Source organism: Dermacentor albipictus, chromosome 1 (assembly GCF_038994185.2).
Source record: "Dermacentor albipictus isolate Rhodes 1998 colony chromosome 1, USDA_Dalb.pri_finalv2, whole genome shotgun sequence".
Lineage (NCBI taxonomy): Eukaryota > Metazoa > Arthropoda > Arachnida > Ixodida > Ixodidae > Dermacentor > Dermacentor albipictus.
The window spans coordinates 277,510,344-277,527,584 of NC_091821.1; the positions used below are offsets into that span (position 1 = coordinate 277,510,344).

A 17,241-nucleotide genomic window follows, 5' to 3' on the forward strand; every position below is an offset into this window, starting at 1 on the left:
AAAAGGTAGCGATTTCGATGTAGTATACATGTTATATGACTCAGTTTCTGGAGTATAAAATCCACACACTAAACATTTTTACGCCCTTATGGGTGTTAATAGGGGTGCTTTCGGCATTTACACCCATGCCCACACCCTTCTACCACCCTTTTCGGCCAAAGCACCCTATCACAAGGGTGGATACCACACATAAGGTGTGACTTTGCTCAAAGAAGGGTGTTAAATTGACGCCTGAAGGGTGTTGAACGTATTGATGCATAAATCTGAGTAACGTGTACACGTCCACGCATTGAGCAATGTGTGTATGTATTGCATTTTTAATGCGAAAGCGTTTCATGGCCTTTCAGGTAGGAAAGGTGGCGTTCTCCGCAACAACAATTCATACGGGACCCTGCTCATGCCAATCTTGTCATTTCCCTTGAAAGCATTCAGAACCGCGCCGCCCGCTTTATTCTCTCAAATTATTCACTTCATTCAAGCGTCACGTCCATGAAAAGAACACTAGGTGAACCTGGTCTTTGGTTACGTCGCAAATACTTTCGTCTCTGTCTTTTTCATAGATTATGCTAATTTAACCCTTCTCGTAAAGAAAACCTTTTCACCACACCAAGTTCTCGTCTCGCATCGACCATCAACACAAAATTGATGTGCCATTCTTCCTTTTTGCCAAGAACAGCCACTGAACGCCACCGCCTTCCCGCCTCCACAGTCTCAATTTGTGACACCACTAATTCAAGGTCGCCGTTCAAATTATCGTATGGTTTGATTTTCTATTTTTGCGCTGCATTGCAATTATTGCATATTGTCACCACTTCTTTCTGTTGTGCCTAATAGGCCTTGAATGTATATAATAAATAAATAAAATGTGAAGTCATCACCGTCTTGTATGACGTCAGTAGTGATACAGAAGGTAGTAAATACAACAACGTTAAGTATGAGCAATTATGGGTAAATAATGTGAAATAATGTGAATAAGGGTGGAATAAATTGCATTAAGGTTCGTACAAACTATAGCACGGTGCATTACGGGAGATTAAGGTAGAATTGTGAAGAACACGTGACAATGTATGAACAAACGTATCATGGTCACGTGACAATTGCAAGTGTAGATGCGTGAAGCGATTAAGTTTTCCCATTCCTAAGTGACTGTCGATATTTCTTCAAGGATTGTGATGTTACTGGCATGACGGCCACTCCAAAAATGTATCATCCAGAAAAACAACGCCCTTTCACTTACAATTCCAGTATCATTATTTTTCGTGCTCACAGGAATATTAACATGCAATTAAACACTTCTAGAAAAACTGCAGTAGCAGAGCGAAAACACGAGAGCAACTTGCGCAATTCTGCACTAATATTTCGGTGCCCTTAATAGCCCAACAAAAAGTGGTGAAATGGAAGAAGCTGTTTGGATACATTGCTGAACAAACAGGGACGTGCTGTTGGACGAGCCTCTGCTGTACAATGGCATCAACGTACAATTTGCATGGTGAATCCATAAAGAATACTTATAGAGGCGATATCACGTTGGAAGTTCTCAAACCCGAATTTCCACGTACCTTGCCTAATTCATTCAGAGGTTTACTAAGCTACTGATCTGCTTTCTAAGTGCACCCTCAAATACAGCTTGTAAGGCTGAGCCTATATATTAAGGGCTGGTGTCGTCAACGCTGTAATTTCTTATCCAGAGCATACGCACTTGCAAACGCAGTCCTCAGTCTCCTCATGAATGTTTACGCGTCGCTGTCATACGACCAAGATGTGAGCGTCTTTATCGAGCCATGATATCGCTGAAACTACGCTGTGACCTCGCAAAGTTGCTTCGTTCGGACGCAGCGAATAATCTAATTGCACCAGCAGAAGAGCGCCGATCGTCTCGCTCACGGTCCCGATTTGTGTACTGTACCCTCAGTGATGCAGCACAGACTGCGCCCCCCACCCCAAAATAAAATGCCCGGCACAAAACGTAGTAGCAACTACCCGCCTCACCGCTCTAGTTAGAGACCACAACGAAGCAGCAGCAAGCAGGCGGCCATGCGAGCAAGCAAACCTGTCAGAATAAACGTTCAATTTGCGCGGCCGCCCCATGCCCAATGAAAAGCGACCGGAAGTGACGACCGACGCTGTACCATCACTTCGGCGCGCGGCAGGACGGGAAGGCGGATGCTGCGCCATCATGCTCGTTTTCGCGTGCGTTCGCGTCGCGCGCTGTGCGAAGTAATTTTAAACGTGTGATTAGTTTTGCGCGCGGGGTAGAAAAAGATGTGGCCCTTGCTTTGTGTATTACTCGTGCCCCACTTCAAAGCAATACGTTCGTACGCACTGGAAGATGGATCCACGAAGGCTGAAACGAGAAGTTGCAACGTGCCCGGTCGGTAGTACTGGCATGATGGAAACTTTCAGGCAAGTGCCCGTTTATTTGGTATTTGTTTTGTTCGCTTTAGAATTATCTCACTGTGATCTCGTAGCATAATTCATAATTCGCTAATGTAAGAGCAAGAGCAGCTGCACTCCTACTAGGGCAAGTTAACTACCTCGATCCCGTCCCGTGTGACTAATGTTTGTCAAATTTACATCGGGCGTGGTGCGCCTGCATAGTTACGCTTTGTTTCTCAGCGCTTGAATGTTCATTGATGTGATTCTCTTGTGCGTTCAGCGCGGCTGCTTGTAATGCGGTCGTTCGCACTTCAGTTAAATGTGGTCGACCACTTTTGCGTCGCGTAGAAAAGGACTGGCTTAGCCACCTTTCGAAGGAACCGGCGCGGTATTGGTTCTCCCTGATGCGGTCGCGTGCTGCTGTTGCTGCTTGCCGGACGCCTTCAGCATTTTATCGGCTCGCTTTGTCTGTGCGTGTGCGCGTGCTCGCGCTCGGCTTGATTTGTGTGTGCGTGCGTGCGTGTGTGCGCTCAGCTCAGCTCGCTTTGTGTGTGTGTGTGTGTGTGTGTGTGTGTGTGTGTGTGTGTGTGTGTGTGTGTGTGTGTGTGTGTGTGTGTGCGCGCGCGTGCGTTCAGTACATGCCGGTTTGTATGGGCCGGCGTGTTTGCGCGTGTCTAGTGCGTACGTGTTTTGTGAGTGTGTTGTCTGTGGGTCGATGTGTGTGCGTGCACGTGTTAGCGTGTCTGCCTGCATGCATGTATGTGTGCTTGTTTGTGTTCATCAATGTGCGCGTGCGCGCTTTTGTGTCTGCGCTTTGAGAGTGCGTATACTTGTGTGTGCGTGTGGATGCGTTTTGTGTGCGTGCGTATGTATTGCATGAGGCCGGTAGAGTTTTACTCGCAATAAAACTCTTCCGATTTGGTGCAGCAAGTGTTCCCGCCTGAAAGCCGAGTTTGGTTTCAAGCCACCCTGGACAACTGCTGTATGAGGCGCCGTTTCTCGGGAGGACCAGTGGGAAGGCGCCAAGTATACGCTTCGTCCTTTTTCCTCCCATGCCCTGATGAATCGATATCCTTGTTTTTTATTGTGAAAGGAACGTTACATCCAGAGCATAAATAAATAATTAAGAAATCTGGTAGTGTGTTTCGCCATTACAATAATTCCGATCTTAAAGACGTGGATTACCCATTAGCCCACATTTCTTTTGATGTAGACAACCGCTGAAATTGTTAGCGGCAGGTTATTCGAGACGTTCTACGTATATAGCAATTGTCTTCAGGAGCTTTAATGAATATTGAAAATTTGAAGTGTTGTGCTTTAGAGGTATCATATACAAGCTTTAGGTCTCCGGGTAATTTGCATGCCCTTCAAGAGCTGTCGCCTATAGCCCTATTGAAATTCGTAACTACAGTTTGGAGCACTGGGGAAGCTAGAAGGCTTGGCCTGGCTCTCGAGAAAGTGTTTAAGCTGGAGGTGTAGGTTGAGGAGTTTGGGGTTGGTAACACAAAGGATTTTTTATGCCTTAGCAATAGGAATGACACAGGATAAAAAAAATGTATGTGTGTCAAGCACAGGAAGCTGCTCATGTGGTAGGAGCATGTGTGCGTGTGTGTGTGTGTGTGCGCGCGTGTGTGTGTGCGCTCATGCATGCGTGCGTGTGTGTGAATTCTCTCCTCAAAAGGGAGTATGTGTGTAAGTGAGCTATTTCATTGCTGGTCTGTTTGCCAAGAATTGGCAAGAAAACACAATAATCAATTTAACTTGAAATAATAAACTTCAAAGCATACTGGCGTACTGGCGACAGCAGCATACAAGCATGCAGCTGTGTGACAATCTTAATGCATGACTGCAACATCTGGAAGGAGGCTTGCTTCTTCTTCAGTAAGCAGCACAAAGTCCATATTCTTGGCTTTTCTCGTGCAAACCAAAACGAGGCTCATTGCCAATGATCTTGTCTTTTGCTCTAATAGCATTTGTTTATCTTGTACTTAGAGCGTTGTTTCTCGCAGGTCATGCAGATGGTAGCAGCGATTTCACAATGCCCAGCCTTGGCGCCCCCCATCAAGAGCAAGCCACTTGCTTTCGCCTTCAGACAGATGGTTAACGTCTTCTTGAAAGCGGTTGAGAAGACAACATTGTAAGTAGATATAGTTGTGTAGTGTAATATAATAAGTCAAGTTATAATTTAAAACTCGGGCTCCTTGGCCGCCTAAGCTTGATATGATGTGCAGTTGTCGGTGGTTGTAAATATTGCCGATGGTACAGTGCATACTGCAGGTATGACTGCTGATCCAAAGTATACATTTGCATTTTCTTGATGGTCTTTCATAATGAGGATTTTATTTGTGCAAGAATATTCACAGAATGCCGGGGCATTGTAGCATCATGTTCTTTATTGTGCATTAACTGCTAATTTCGTATGACCTTCCTGCTACCAATTTATTTGCAGGAAAGGAATATTTGTTTACTCTCTGCAATGAGCTTGTTATTTGCTCATTGCATTACACTCTTCTACCTTTAATTTATTCCCATATAATTATCAAAACCTTAAAATTTCAGCTGTTTTTATTTTGAATACAATATCAAAATCAAAATGCACCGGATTGCAATCTAGACTGCACGGGATTTGAAGAAATTACAAGAAACCAGGACCTCTCGGGAGCGTTAAAAAAACGTTTCCGCAGGTAATGTGCCTAATTATACTGAGCTAGCTGCTCACGAAAATTACAAGCATATTTCATTTCACATAGTTTTGCAGGATATAGCAGGCCTATCATAGTCTCTGAGCACAACCTTACCTCATTTGCATCATGAAAATGCCTCATGCTTAATTTGGGACAAGTTTTGAATAATGAATGTATCATAATTTTGAAACTACACAAAGTATTGGTTGAGGCTAGACAGTTTTCAAACAACTTGACCATGTTGAACTTAGCCATTACAGGACGGAAAAAGAACATGCACAGGAGCACTCATTCAATGAAATGGGATGCTTGTGGTTATTTTCCACATGCAAAATGTACTTTTAAGCGAGAGAGGGCAGGTAGCCAATTTACAACCATTGTGACTAATGCGGATAGTAGCAACACAGGATGAGAAATGGTTGTCTCTGAGGTTCATTGAATATGTGAAAACTCATATACAGTACCCCCCCCCCCCCCTATGAGGGGTAACCGTGCAATATGTTTTGGCCAAGTAAGACGATTGTTCTTGGAGACAAGAAATTTCAGGCTCTAGTTGAGAGGCTACAGAAAGAAGGACCATGTAAACAGTCACAGATTAACATAAACTGCATCGGAGTGGCATCGCAGTTTAGAGCATGAAGTGGGAGCATGAGGAAGGATCATAAGCTTAAATAAGGGAATACTACTTGTCAGTGCGTTGCCAAGCTAACCCATTGAAAGAAGGGGGCGTGCTCTAAGAAAAATAGTTGACAACACATGCTAAATTTTCGAGGAAAGTATGCCAAAATGCCCATTCTTACTAAATTAGTAAATAAGAAATGCACGATAAATTTTAGGATTCAGAAAGTGTCTAATAAACCGCATTGGAGAGTTGGATATTGTTGGGCTGGATGCATGTATTGCAGGGCAAATGAGAATGCCAGTGGGGATTCCCTCATTTTCATTTTGTGTGCACTCTCTGTAAAACAGTTCACTTTGTCTCCTAGTGTAAAAATGTTGTGTAAAAACAGTCATTTTTTAATGCCTTGTGCATTTCACTCTTAATGTGCAATATCCCGTAAGCTTCTCACCTGCAGTACTTATAAAGTGTAATGCAGATATATTGCAGATTTCATAATGTCAATTTTGTATTAAGGTAACATACACACTCTTGGACAAATGTCTGTTGTTGAGAGATGTCATTGGTAGTCTTTAAACTTTATTCACTCATATTTTCTATGGTGAAAAGGCTACTGTAAATTTATGTTTTTGCTGCTGTATGTGCCTTGTGTTCACAATGACATAGCGGTTTAGCATTCACAGTAACATGCAATTCCTTAATTTGCAAAATAGAAACTTCTACCTTTCACTTGTCTTGCCCAGTTGCCTGAGCGGTGCATTCTGCCCAGTCACATTAATTAAGTTTGTTACTTTGAGGAGCTTGTTGCTTTATCAAATTTTCCGCAAAGTACATGTGTAATTGCACGGACTGAATTCTCATGATTCTCTTCTTATTTTGCTAATGCAGGCTGCAAGATTCCAGCAATGCCATGCGCTGCATTTATTGGTCAAGATGCTCAGAGAATGGAGTCCCTGCACCTCGTGGTTAACCGTGAACATTTCTTTTTCTTTTGGAAAGCTAAAGGCCATTTGCTGCATCACTTGCATTTTTGCAGCTCAGATGTGTACTATATTTTTCTAATTTTGAATCAATATTGGCTATTCAGTATCAAAAATGACGTACAGCGTGAAGGACAAGGACTGCGAGAGACACACTCCACTGACTTTCAACAATATTTTATTGCGTTGCCACATCGTGTGTGTATACACAGAGGGGTCATGCGCAGAAAATGAAAGCCAGACACAAGGGGTGTTCTAGCAGCAAGTCATTGTAAAAAGAACATGGTCACTTGAAAAAAAAAACATCACAATTTCTATCTGTTTAGATACAAAATTTCACTAGGGGTCAGCGTGATAGAGAGGGCACTAACGCACACACTACCCAGTTTTCTGGTGAAATCAGCTTCAATAATTTACCGGGTGAGCTGTGTCTCGCTAAAACTTCCGTATCTTAAAGAGGGGCATGCAGCCGCAGTCCCGGCAATGAATGCCCAAGTGGCCTTGAACAGTGTTATGGACGTTGTTATAGTGCTCTCTTAAACGATCATTTAGGCGCCTGCCTATCTGTCCAATATATTCACTGCCTCAAAATGAGAATTTGGGAAACCACATTCATTGCACACATCGCAAAACGTTTTCTGTGCTCGGCAGAGCAACAACTCTGACGTGATTTGGGCGCGTTTACACACTTACAGAGCCTTGCCAGCTTTTCCGGGGCTGAGAAAAGGACTGTGATTTCTGCAGGTCCCCTAATCTTTTTTAGCCTATGGGAGACATCATGAACATACGGTAGCACTGCAAACCTGTGTCTTTCAACCGGCTGGTTCCTTGACCGAACGTGCTCATCATGTTTTGTGCACATCAGAAGCCGTTCCGCTATGGCTGAAATTAAGGTCAAAGGGTAGCCAACCCAAGAAAGGCAATCAGCCTGTGCAGCAACGCTATGTTGCATCTCTTGTGAGCAAGATTTATTGAGGCTGTTAAGGAGGCAAAGCTTCACAATATCTCATTTGACTTTGTTGGACAGACAGGCAGGCGCCTGAACAATCATTTAGGAGAGCACGATAACAACGTCCATAACACTGTTCAAGGCCACTTCGGCATCCATTGCTGGGACTGCGGCTGCATGCCCCTCTTTGAAGGTACGGAAGCTTTAGTGAGACAGGTCATCCGGGAAACTATAGAAGCAGATTTCACTAGAAAACTGGTTAGTGTGTGCGTTAGTGACCCCTCTATCGTGCTGACCCCTAGTGAAGTCTTGTATCTCAACAGATAGAAATTCTAATGTTTATTTTTTTCAAAGGACGATGTTCTTAGTAGAGTCACTTGCTGTTAGACAACCCTTGTGACTCATATTCTGCGCATGCCCGCTTTTGTGCAAATATACTCGATGTGACAACGTAATTAAATATTGTTTGAAGTCAGCGCAGTCTGTCATCTCTCGCAGTTCTTGTCATTCAAGCTGTACGTAATTTTATCTCATTAATTGCAAACTATCCCAAGGAACTACCCTTGTTCAGTATAATTATAATGTTTGATATGACCATTTGCTGGCAAATGTTAACAGTGTGATATTTAACTTGAACTTTTGCATGACTGCCTATGCCTGTGTTCTTTTAGTAACCAGAGTATGGCTAATTTATTAAACCATATTTGCTAATTTGCATGCTCACATGCTATAGCATGCCTTAATCTTGAATTACTGCATCTAAGTGCAAATAATTTAGAAATTTACTATGTATTTTAAAACACTGTCCACATTTTGTGCTCAGCAAAATCGTTTAATCAACAGTGGTTTGTTTTTATCAGGCCTCCTGCTGCACTTTGCACCCAGGCACTAGTAGATGTGGAATATGCACTCTTTTGATTTATAGTAAGCAAAGAACCTATTTTCAAACTACATATTTTATATGTACCAGTGCCTTAGAGTTACAAAACAAAAATTTATAGAAACTGGTATTGTAGTTAGAAAAACCGCTACACAGCACCTTTAGCCCAGAGAACTCTCATTTCACAAAAGAGGACAAACTATGTAGGCGCTAAAAAATTCTACGTATTTTTTGTGCTCAAGTAATCTTGTTGGAAATAGAAAATTAGCAATAAGGCTCCTGGCATAAACCTCACTTAAAGCATGTCTATGCTTGGAACGTATTCTTTCAGTCTGAAAAATGTTGGCCAGTTATGCTTTACATCGACTTTCCAATCTTTTCATAATGCTTTGCGATTACATTAGTGTACAAAATAACAGGTGTCTTTCTTGTGCGTTTGCTCTGCATTTCAACTGCTTCCCTAATTCACCTTTGCAATATGCCTTTTTTTAAGGCATCAAAACTTGAATTTTCGTTCACTGGAGCCTAATACTAAAAATGTATTCCTTTATGTGGCCCAAAACACTGCGAATCAACCCAGGCTCTTTCAGTGCCGCTATACATAGTTTCTTCTCTAATAACAGATTTGATCAATACATATATTTTTGGGACCTTTGTGGGGAATGTACATGTTCTTGTACTTACCGATGTGTTTGGTGATTGTGCATGTTTATATTTCATGTGATTTATGTATATGTTGTACTCTGTATTGCAGCATGCAATAAATATATTTGCGTTTTCTTGAAAATGCAGCATATATCTTACCAGTCTGTTTTGCATGTTATTTGGATATGGAGATCTTGATAACCTTGGTGTTGATATACATGCTCAAAAGTGTCCAAGTTTGCTAGGTTGTATTTGTGCAGCGAAGACAGGTTTTCCAATATACACCATGAATTACTAATATGTAATGTGATCCACACGTATAGGTGTTGTGTATGCCCATCAAAGCTTCAAGGCCGGCTGTTCGACAGTGCATTTTGTAGCCGAACTTGAACCTTCTGGCACACGCAGTAGTTGCGCGTGGATCGCTGTACATAGTAGTAATTGAAGGCGTGTACTGCCGAATCTGCCTTCCATACACGCTAGAAATAAAAGGGTCTACACCCTTCCAACACCCACACAGATGGGTGTTAATTTGGATGAGCAGCCTTACACCCTAAATTTATTTTGCTGGACACCCTTCCTTTAGGGTGCTATAGTGGCACCCCAACTGTAGGGTGTAGACAACAGCACACTTAGGGTGTTCGTCTGGCGACAAACTGATTTACACCCTTAAGGGTGTTAAAATGTTTAGTGTGCATGTGAGCGTCTCATTGGAATGTTTAGGTAAAGTATACGCCAAGTACTTTTACCATGTCAACAACCTCTATTTTCTCAGAGTTTCTAAATATGTTGTGGGTCGATGGAGTACACGTTTCCTTGTTTTAAAGATGACTTCTCGTGTTTTATTCGAGTTTACTTTTAAGAAGTTGTCCTGGCTACATTTTGAGAGATGGGTTAAGAGCTTCTTCGCTGCGCCGATGAGGCCTGTATAACAGTTGTTTGATACAAAAACGCTCGTATTACCTGCGTAGTTTATGAATTTTCCTTCTCGGTGAATAAGAACTATGTGGTTTATGTAGATGTTAAACAGAAATAGACTAAGGATACTTCCCTGACGGACACCTGTTTGTATTTGTCGTGTAGATGATAAGCTAGTGTTTATAGACACATATTGCTGCCGCTTTTTAAGGTATAAGGTAGGATGTCAGTAACTGGAGAGGAAGGCCCCTGATGCCATGTTTTTCAAGCTTAAGTATAAGGAGGTCATGATTTATGCAGTCGAACGCTTTTATGAAGTCCATGAATAGACCAATTACAAGTAACTTATTTTCGAGGTTGTGCAGTATATATTCTTTCTGTGCTACAAGCGCTAGTTCTGTTGATTTGCCTTGTTTAAAACCGTATTGAGCGTCTGTTATTAGTTTATGTTTATTGCTGAACGATGTTAATTGGTTAAGAATGAGTTTTTCAGGACGTTTAGAAAACTGCGGGAGAATAGATATCAGACGGTAATTTTTTATATCTAGCTTGTCACCTTCCTCATAAAACACAATTACTTTTGCAATTTTCATTTTTCCAGGAAAAGTACCTGATGTTATGCATAAGCTATAGATATAAGCTAACACAGGTGCAATGTCACAAATCACGTGTTTGATAGGTCTTACTTGGAGGCCATCAGCATCGCAGCTACATGAAATTTTCAGTTTGAGATAAACTGAACAAACCTCTGTAGGAGTCGTCGCTTGAAAAATAAATTGTGTCCATAGTTGCAGGGAATTGAAATGTATATGGTGGGCTTTGTGATGAATGGGAATCAGTGTCTGTAAAGTAATCATTGAATGCTGTGGTGTTTCGGCCCTAGCCGGACGCCGAGCGCAGCCGGGCAGCGGGCAGGAAGGAACTGAGCCTGGCTCCGATCCCGGCACGATAAGAACAACCTTTATTTCACGCAAGCAGCATATCTATATAGCAAGCACTCATGTGAAAAGTGACGTCACGGACAGACGTTTCAGATATCAGGGCGAGAGCGCCCGATAACGCAGACACATGACACGTGGCACAGGCGCTATCAGCACATCTCCCCTTTTTTTTCTGAAAAGATACATCGGCACTTGCAACGAAACTTAGCACTGTAGCCAACAAAAGATGAACACTTTAATGGAAGCAACCAACGCTCAAAACAAAATAATAGTCAGTTACTGAACCCATATCGGTCTGGCGGTCGGACATGACGGCCAAATCGCGTTCTATATCCAGGGGTTCTATTCTGGACACGCATGGCGGCTGCACGGCCGCCATTATCCGCCATGTTTACTCTCCGATTGGCTGTCGAGAGGCCAGGGGCCGAATCTTATAACGGTTCGGTTGGGGAACCGTTCCTATGGCCTCACCTGATTGGCCAAAATTTTGATTACGTCACAGGTCGTAAGAGGCAGCGGGGCGGTATCGCAATTTTCGAATACGTCACGCATCTGTCAATCATCTTCAAAGCGAACCGGTCGTAGGAACTGACGAAGGGGTAGTCCGCTTTGGGTTCCGTTGCTGTGGCTGGGCTGTTGGCTTGTGACCCTGGCCGCGCGCGCCGGTCGCGCGTCCCCGGAGACACGCGGGCGTCGCGCGCGCGTGCGTTGGTTGCTTCGGAGGCTATTACTTGCCTTCGTCGTCTGCTTGGCGTTGCTCTTTCGGTGTCGACCACGGCTGGAAATGCCATACGCTTTCGAAGAAGTGACGGATAATGAGTTGCACCGCCCTTGCTTGCTTTCTAAGTAGACCTTTTGCAGGCTACGCTTTCAAATGGAGGAGACTCGGGTGCAAGCGTACGAGTGGCCATTCCACGCAGAGGAAGGAATATTGCACGCTGGGGTTCATTGCCACCGGCCTGCAGCTGCCACAGCTCAGTCGGACGCGAAGCATTCGTCGGAATTGCCTAGATCTCTGCTGCCGACATTGTCCACAAAGTTGCTCTCGCAATTACTGTGTTGCCCGTTGAAGGGCTGGGTCAGCTTTCCCGTGACCTCAGCTTCAAAGTCATTGCCAAGGAGATATTTGCATGGTGAGATCGAATTCCCAGTGCTATTGCCAGTGTGAATAGCTCGCAGATCGCCGTTCAACAGTCAGGGGGGTTCAACCTAGGCTGGTTCAGCGCTTCCTTCGTTCGGCTGATAAAACTATACAGTCAGGACGGGAAGCTATTGTAGAGCTCTCTTATTTGGCTGCCCTTTTTTCTCTATTTCGGGAGTGCCATACTTTGTTTCTCAATTTCACGGCACAGCGCGCACCGTCAGCACCACACTTCAATTTGACTTCGCGCAGTAAACGCAGGGGCCGTATACCGTAATGTTCGATTTAAGTTCCATTGCTTCTATCACGCGACGCGCCGTGGGGCAGATCGCAGGGATAGCGGCAGCGCGGCGGCGAACGAGTCATGTCCGAGCCGATGACGAAGGGCGAAAAAAGAAGGAAAACTGATATAGTCGGCTAGTAAAGGTGTCCCTAAGAACCAGTTCACGGTTTTGCCGCGCTATCTATTTGAGAAGTGCTGGTAGTGCGTTCCTGTTTCATGCATCGTGCGAGCTCCTGGTAGCAGACGACATAGCGCTGCGTTCTGCCCACTCCGTGGCCAACTCATTTACGCTTACGATACCGCCTGTGGGCTGAGAATGAAAAAGAATGACATTAATAAATTACTTCTGCATTGCGTAAGCGCCCGGCACCACAAGTTTATACTTCAAAACTTGGCGTATAATATTTAATTTATATTTTACATTTGTTTAGCAAGCAGAAACATTCTGCAATTCCTCGATTAGCTCGTCATATAGTGACGTACACTTCAGAGGTGGCACCCTCTCATCTATTGGTCGCGCCCTCCCCTTCTTGCACCGCCGGCTTGGGAGTGGCACATCAAGTGACGTAAGTGGCGAAGCGAACGGTTCGTATTCCTAACCGTTATAAGATTCGGCCCCAGGTGTTTTGAAATTTGCGCCGGAAAGCGGAAGTATTGCAAAATGCAATTTTGCGTTTTCATCAAGATGACGAAACGTGACGTGGAGCTGCAAATTTTATGGACTAAAACATTTTTTGGGTCCTTGGCAGTGTTAGATATGGAGCTGTTTCCTGCGATTACTTCGAGTTCCCCAAACCACTTCGAATCGCAGCACAGCTAATTGAGGAATGCAGAAGCAGGAAAGCACATTCCAGAGGAGCACCAGACAAATGCAATCAAGTTTGCGGCCCCCAGGTCGTGCGCCGCCGGGATTAGAAGGGGGCCTCGGACAATGGAGCTCAATCGTCCCCCTTCGCCTTTGAAGAAGGCATTTGCCACCACTGCGGAGCCGTACCACCGGGAGCAGGTGGGCACTCGTACAATGGAGCATGAGCGCCCCCGCCCCCTCCTTCTCCACCTAAGAAGTGGATTGCAATTCTGCGAGGCAAGAGCGCAGGGGGATCAAGTGATCAAGAGAGGAGGACCAGGCGCCGACTCTCTTCGCCGGGTATGACACCATCGCACGGGCGCCTACCATTGGCTGAAAATGGCGTCATCTGAGCGGACTCTCCCATTGGTCGAACATGACGCAACTTCCAGTGCTCGAAGGGTTTATAAGAAGCCTTCCAGAGAGACTGGAACATTCCCTGATTCTGGAGCATTCCCTGATTCCCTGATTCACCTCTCTCGAACTTCTTGCCGCGGGCCGCAGCGTCCGAGTTGCTGCCGGCCCGTAATGACTGTACGACTGTTAATTGACGCTCACCTCTCTGTATATAATGTAGAATAAATCCTCCCAAGTTTTGTTTTCATCCCGAAGTCCGTCCTCCAACCCCTACATCTGGTCGGCAGCGGTAGGATCGCCTCCGAATGCATCAGCTGGTGGCAGCGCTACGGATAAACCTTCGTCGAGAGAGATCCTAAGGAACCGGGAAGAGCGAAGAAGAGAGAGCCTTCGTCGAAAGAGGTCCGAAGAAACTGGGAGTAGCGAAGAAGGAGCGAGCCTTCGACCCAGGGAGTCCGGAGGAACCGGGAACAGCGGACAGATGAACCGGATGGCAGAGTGCTGCAACCGTAAGTGAGCGCGTGGTTTTTTTCCTTATGATTCGCCAGACTCAAATGTTGTGTGTTCATTTTGATAGTTCTGGGAATCGGGAGTTTGATGCATTGTGTGTTTGCATAAATTAATTAAGGAAAACAGTTTTAACCACCTGTCGGGGCAGCTGCCATGGATCTTAGAGGGTTGACGAGGTTAGACTTGTTGTTGGTGTGCGACGATTTGGGAGTTGAGGCGGACGAACGGATGAAAACGCCAGCTATCATAAAGGCGATTAACGATAGTGGCAATGATGACAAAAGCATTAAGCTTGCTTGGGAGGTGATACAGGAGCCACGGGAGCGTGAGCGTCGTGAACGTTTGCGAGAGCGTCGTGAACTTAGGAGTGAGCGTAAGCGTGAAGAACGCGAGAATGAACGGAAGCATGAGCTTCAAGAACTTACTCTTAGGTGTGAGCATCACGAACGTGAGAATCAACGCGAACGTGAGCGTGAGCAAAAGTATGAGAGAGAGAAGGCAGCACTGATCAAAGAGATACAGCATTGTGATCAGTTATTGGCACAGAGACAACGGCTGTCTGAGAATTCTGTAGGTAGTACAGAGCGAAAGAATGAGGAAGCATCTAACAGATTTTCGCCAGAAGCCGACGAAAAGAGTAGTGCCTGTGAGATTGGCTGCAGATTCATAGGAAAAGGGAAAAGGCTAGCTGCTAACGATGCCTTAGTGGCAACAGAGGCCGTTAAAGGCCGTAGTGAGAGCGACGAGGTGCTGTGCCGACAGAGGACTGTAGAGACAGCTAGGCCAACTGCGAACAAATTGGCACAGTTACCGCGTGTGTGCGTCGCTGGTTATGTTAGCGAGGTTGCTAGCGAAGAAAAGGGTACTTCTCACCCGACAGAAGCGAGCACCCATGTAGAGCCAGATGTGCGTGCAGAAGTGAAGTGCGAGCTGGACGATGCAGTTGAGAATAGTTCTCGGGGTGGCGAGCTCCGTAGCTCACGAGAGAACAACTGCATTGTTCAGGGATCGGTGCGGCTCTCCGCCAGTCTAGATGGCCTAGATAGCGATGATTCAGTTGTTAATCATTCGGACTGTGCGCGTGAGACAGCGATCGATACCGACGGGCTGTGTGCCGATGCACAGCGTGAGCTGGGCAATGTAGTAGAGGGCAGTTCGCAAGAGTGCGAGTTGTCTAACTCGAGTAAAGCCTGCTGCATTGTGCCAGAGTCGGTTGGGCTGTCCGCCAGTCCAGGCAGAGAGAGTGTTGATTTAAATGTAAATCACCCAGACTGTGCGGGTAAGAGACCGATCCGGGCCGACGAAATGTGTACCGGCCAGCACGAGGCACGAGAAGGCGACAGGAAAGCGAGTGCAAAGAGAAAGCGCCGTAAAAAGAAGCGCGGTAAAGACCGAAAGACGGTAATTAATGTAGCGCGGCCAAAGATGGCGAGAAACCCAAAAGGGCAGGGCGCGAGGAAGAAGGTGCGGTCGTCTAGGACGATGTTGACGCATCCAGAACGTTCGAGCCACAGGTCAAAAGGGGACCGCGAAGCATGTTCTGCACGGACGCGGACAAAGGGCACGAGGCAGTTAAACTCCTCGTCGTTCCGTAGTTCTTTTCACAGCTCAGCGTGCAGTTCGAAGAAACGCAAGGTGGCAGGACGAGACCAGGTGGGGAGTAGCGACGCGGTCAATCGAGTTTGTGTTGAAAGCGGGGCGCGAGGACGCAAATTGGCAGGAGACCGTAACGTCTTGGGGGAGCTGATAGTGAATCAGCCCTTTTGTTGTCTCTCGGCAGCCAGAGTAGCTTTGAGACCACGCCCACCTCGGGTACGACTCAAAAGTGAGTCAGACATAAGCGTTTGGAAAGGGAGGCCAAGAGCCCTTCCGTAGAAATGAAGTGTTTTGTTTTATTTTTGAGCATCGGAAAGTTTTCGCGATTTGAGACTAGGATTTCTTTCAAGGTGTAAGGTTTGAGCTTTGTTTATGTTTTGGTTTGAGAATGCTCCGAGATTTGAAAGACGTGTTTGTGTAAACATGTAGTTTCGCGAGATGCTCATTAATAAGTAGATAGGCTTTTTTGTGTGTGTGAGTAACCTGAAGGTCAAGGTTATCGTCGAAAGGCCTATGGTAAAGCGCGTGTGTTATTTAACCTTCTTTCTTTTTAAGTGTTGAATTTTCTAAGGTTAAGCGCGTAGATTTTCAGTGAGTGCATAATTTGCACGGAGAAGCGTTCTTAGTTCCATTAGGGCGTGTCCTGTGTGGACGGAAGGAAGCAGACTTTATGACTGGATTGCTAGTGTGTGTCGAGGGCAGCCGTATTCTGACTTCTTTAGTGAGCGTGCCAGGAACTAGTTATTAGAAGACGCATTATTTTAAGAGTTCTGCGGAGTGTGTAAGTCCCGCAAGTTTAATTCTTCGTTTAGGTCACGTGTCCTGTAGGACCTTCAGGGAAAAAACGTGAGTAAGCGTAAATGAAAAGTTTGCCTACAACGCAAGTACGCGTTCTGTTTAGTGACCACAAGGCTAGTGCGCTTGTGATTACGTACTTGTGAGGTTGACCAGATTGTTCAGTGGCACCAATACGTGCGATAAGTACGCCACTACGATAGATTGGAAACATGCTGTTCGTGTAGTTAGGCCACTTAAGTTATGTTCGGCTGTTTTCATTTGTTGTTTGCATCGTCAACGACCTTTTGTTTTGCAGCAACGATAGTAGTCAGGTCTTGTCGGCATTCGAGGAGAAATGGATAGCTGTTTGGAAGGGTGGTTGGAACTGTTTTGTCAAAATTGGGGAACTAAAAGATCAGGGTTGATTTTGACTCAGTAATAGCCTGGCGAGTCAGGGGTGAAGAGCCTGCGCTTACGCGTGGTGCAGCGCTGTGTTGTTTGGTTTGTTTGACGTATGCTCTCCAGGGCCCAGGATCCCGAGGGCTGTCAAACGAGGCTCGACCCCAGTACCCTGCAGCTTCTTTCAGCGTTCCTCATGGCCAGCGAATTGAGTTCACCGGCCATTCAGAACAACCGGGGCGAGGACGAGCTGTTAGATATGGAGCTGTTTCCTGCGATTACTTCGAGTTCCCCAAACCACTTCGAATCGCAGCACAGCTAATTGAGGAATGCAGTAGC

The 17,241-nt window shown here is 45.4% G+C and overlaps 1 long non-coding RNA gene across 2 annotated transcripts; it reads left to right on the forward strand.

Moving 5' to 3' along the window:
- Nucleotides 1-2,300: 2,300 nt before the first annotated feature.
- On the forward strand, nucleotides 2,301-6,880 carry LOC139057019 (uncharacterized). 2 transcript variants are annotated; one of them, XR_011512520.1, is made up of 3 exons: nucleotides 2,301-2,403; nucleotides 4,386-4,513; nucleotides 6,568-6,880. It is a non-coding gene; the product is annotated as an uncharacterized lncRNA (long non-coding RNA). The 2 variants fall into 2 exon arrangements; XR_011512518.1 differs by lacking the exon at nucleotides 2,301-2,403 and adding an exon at nucleotides 2,414-3,402 and having other exon boundaries at nucleotides 6,568-6,877.
- The last annotated feature ends 10,361 nt before the right edge of the window (nucleotides 6,881-17,241 follow it).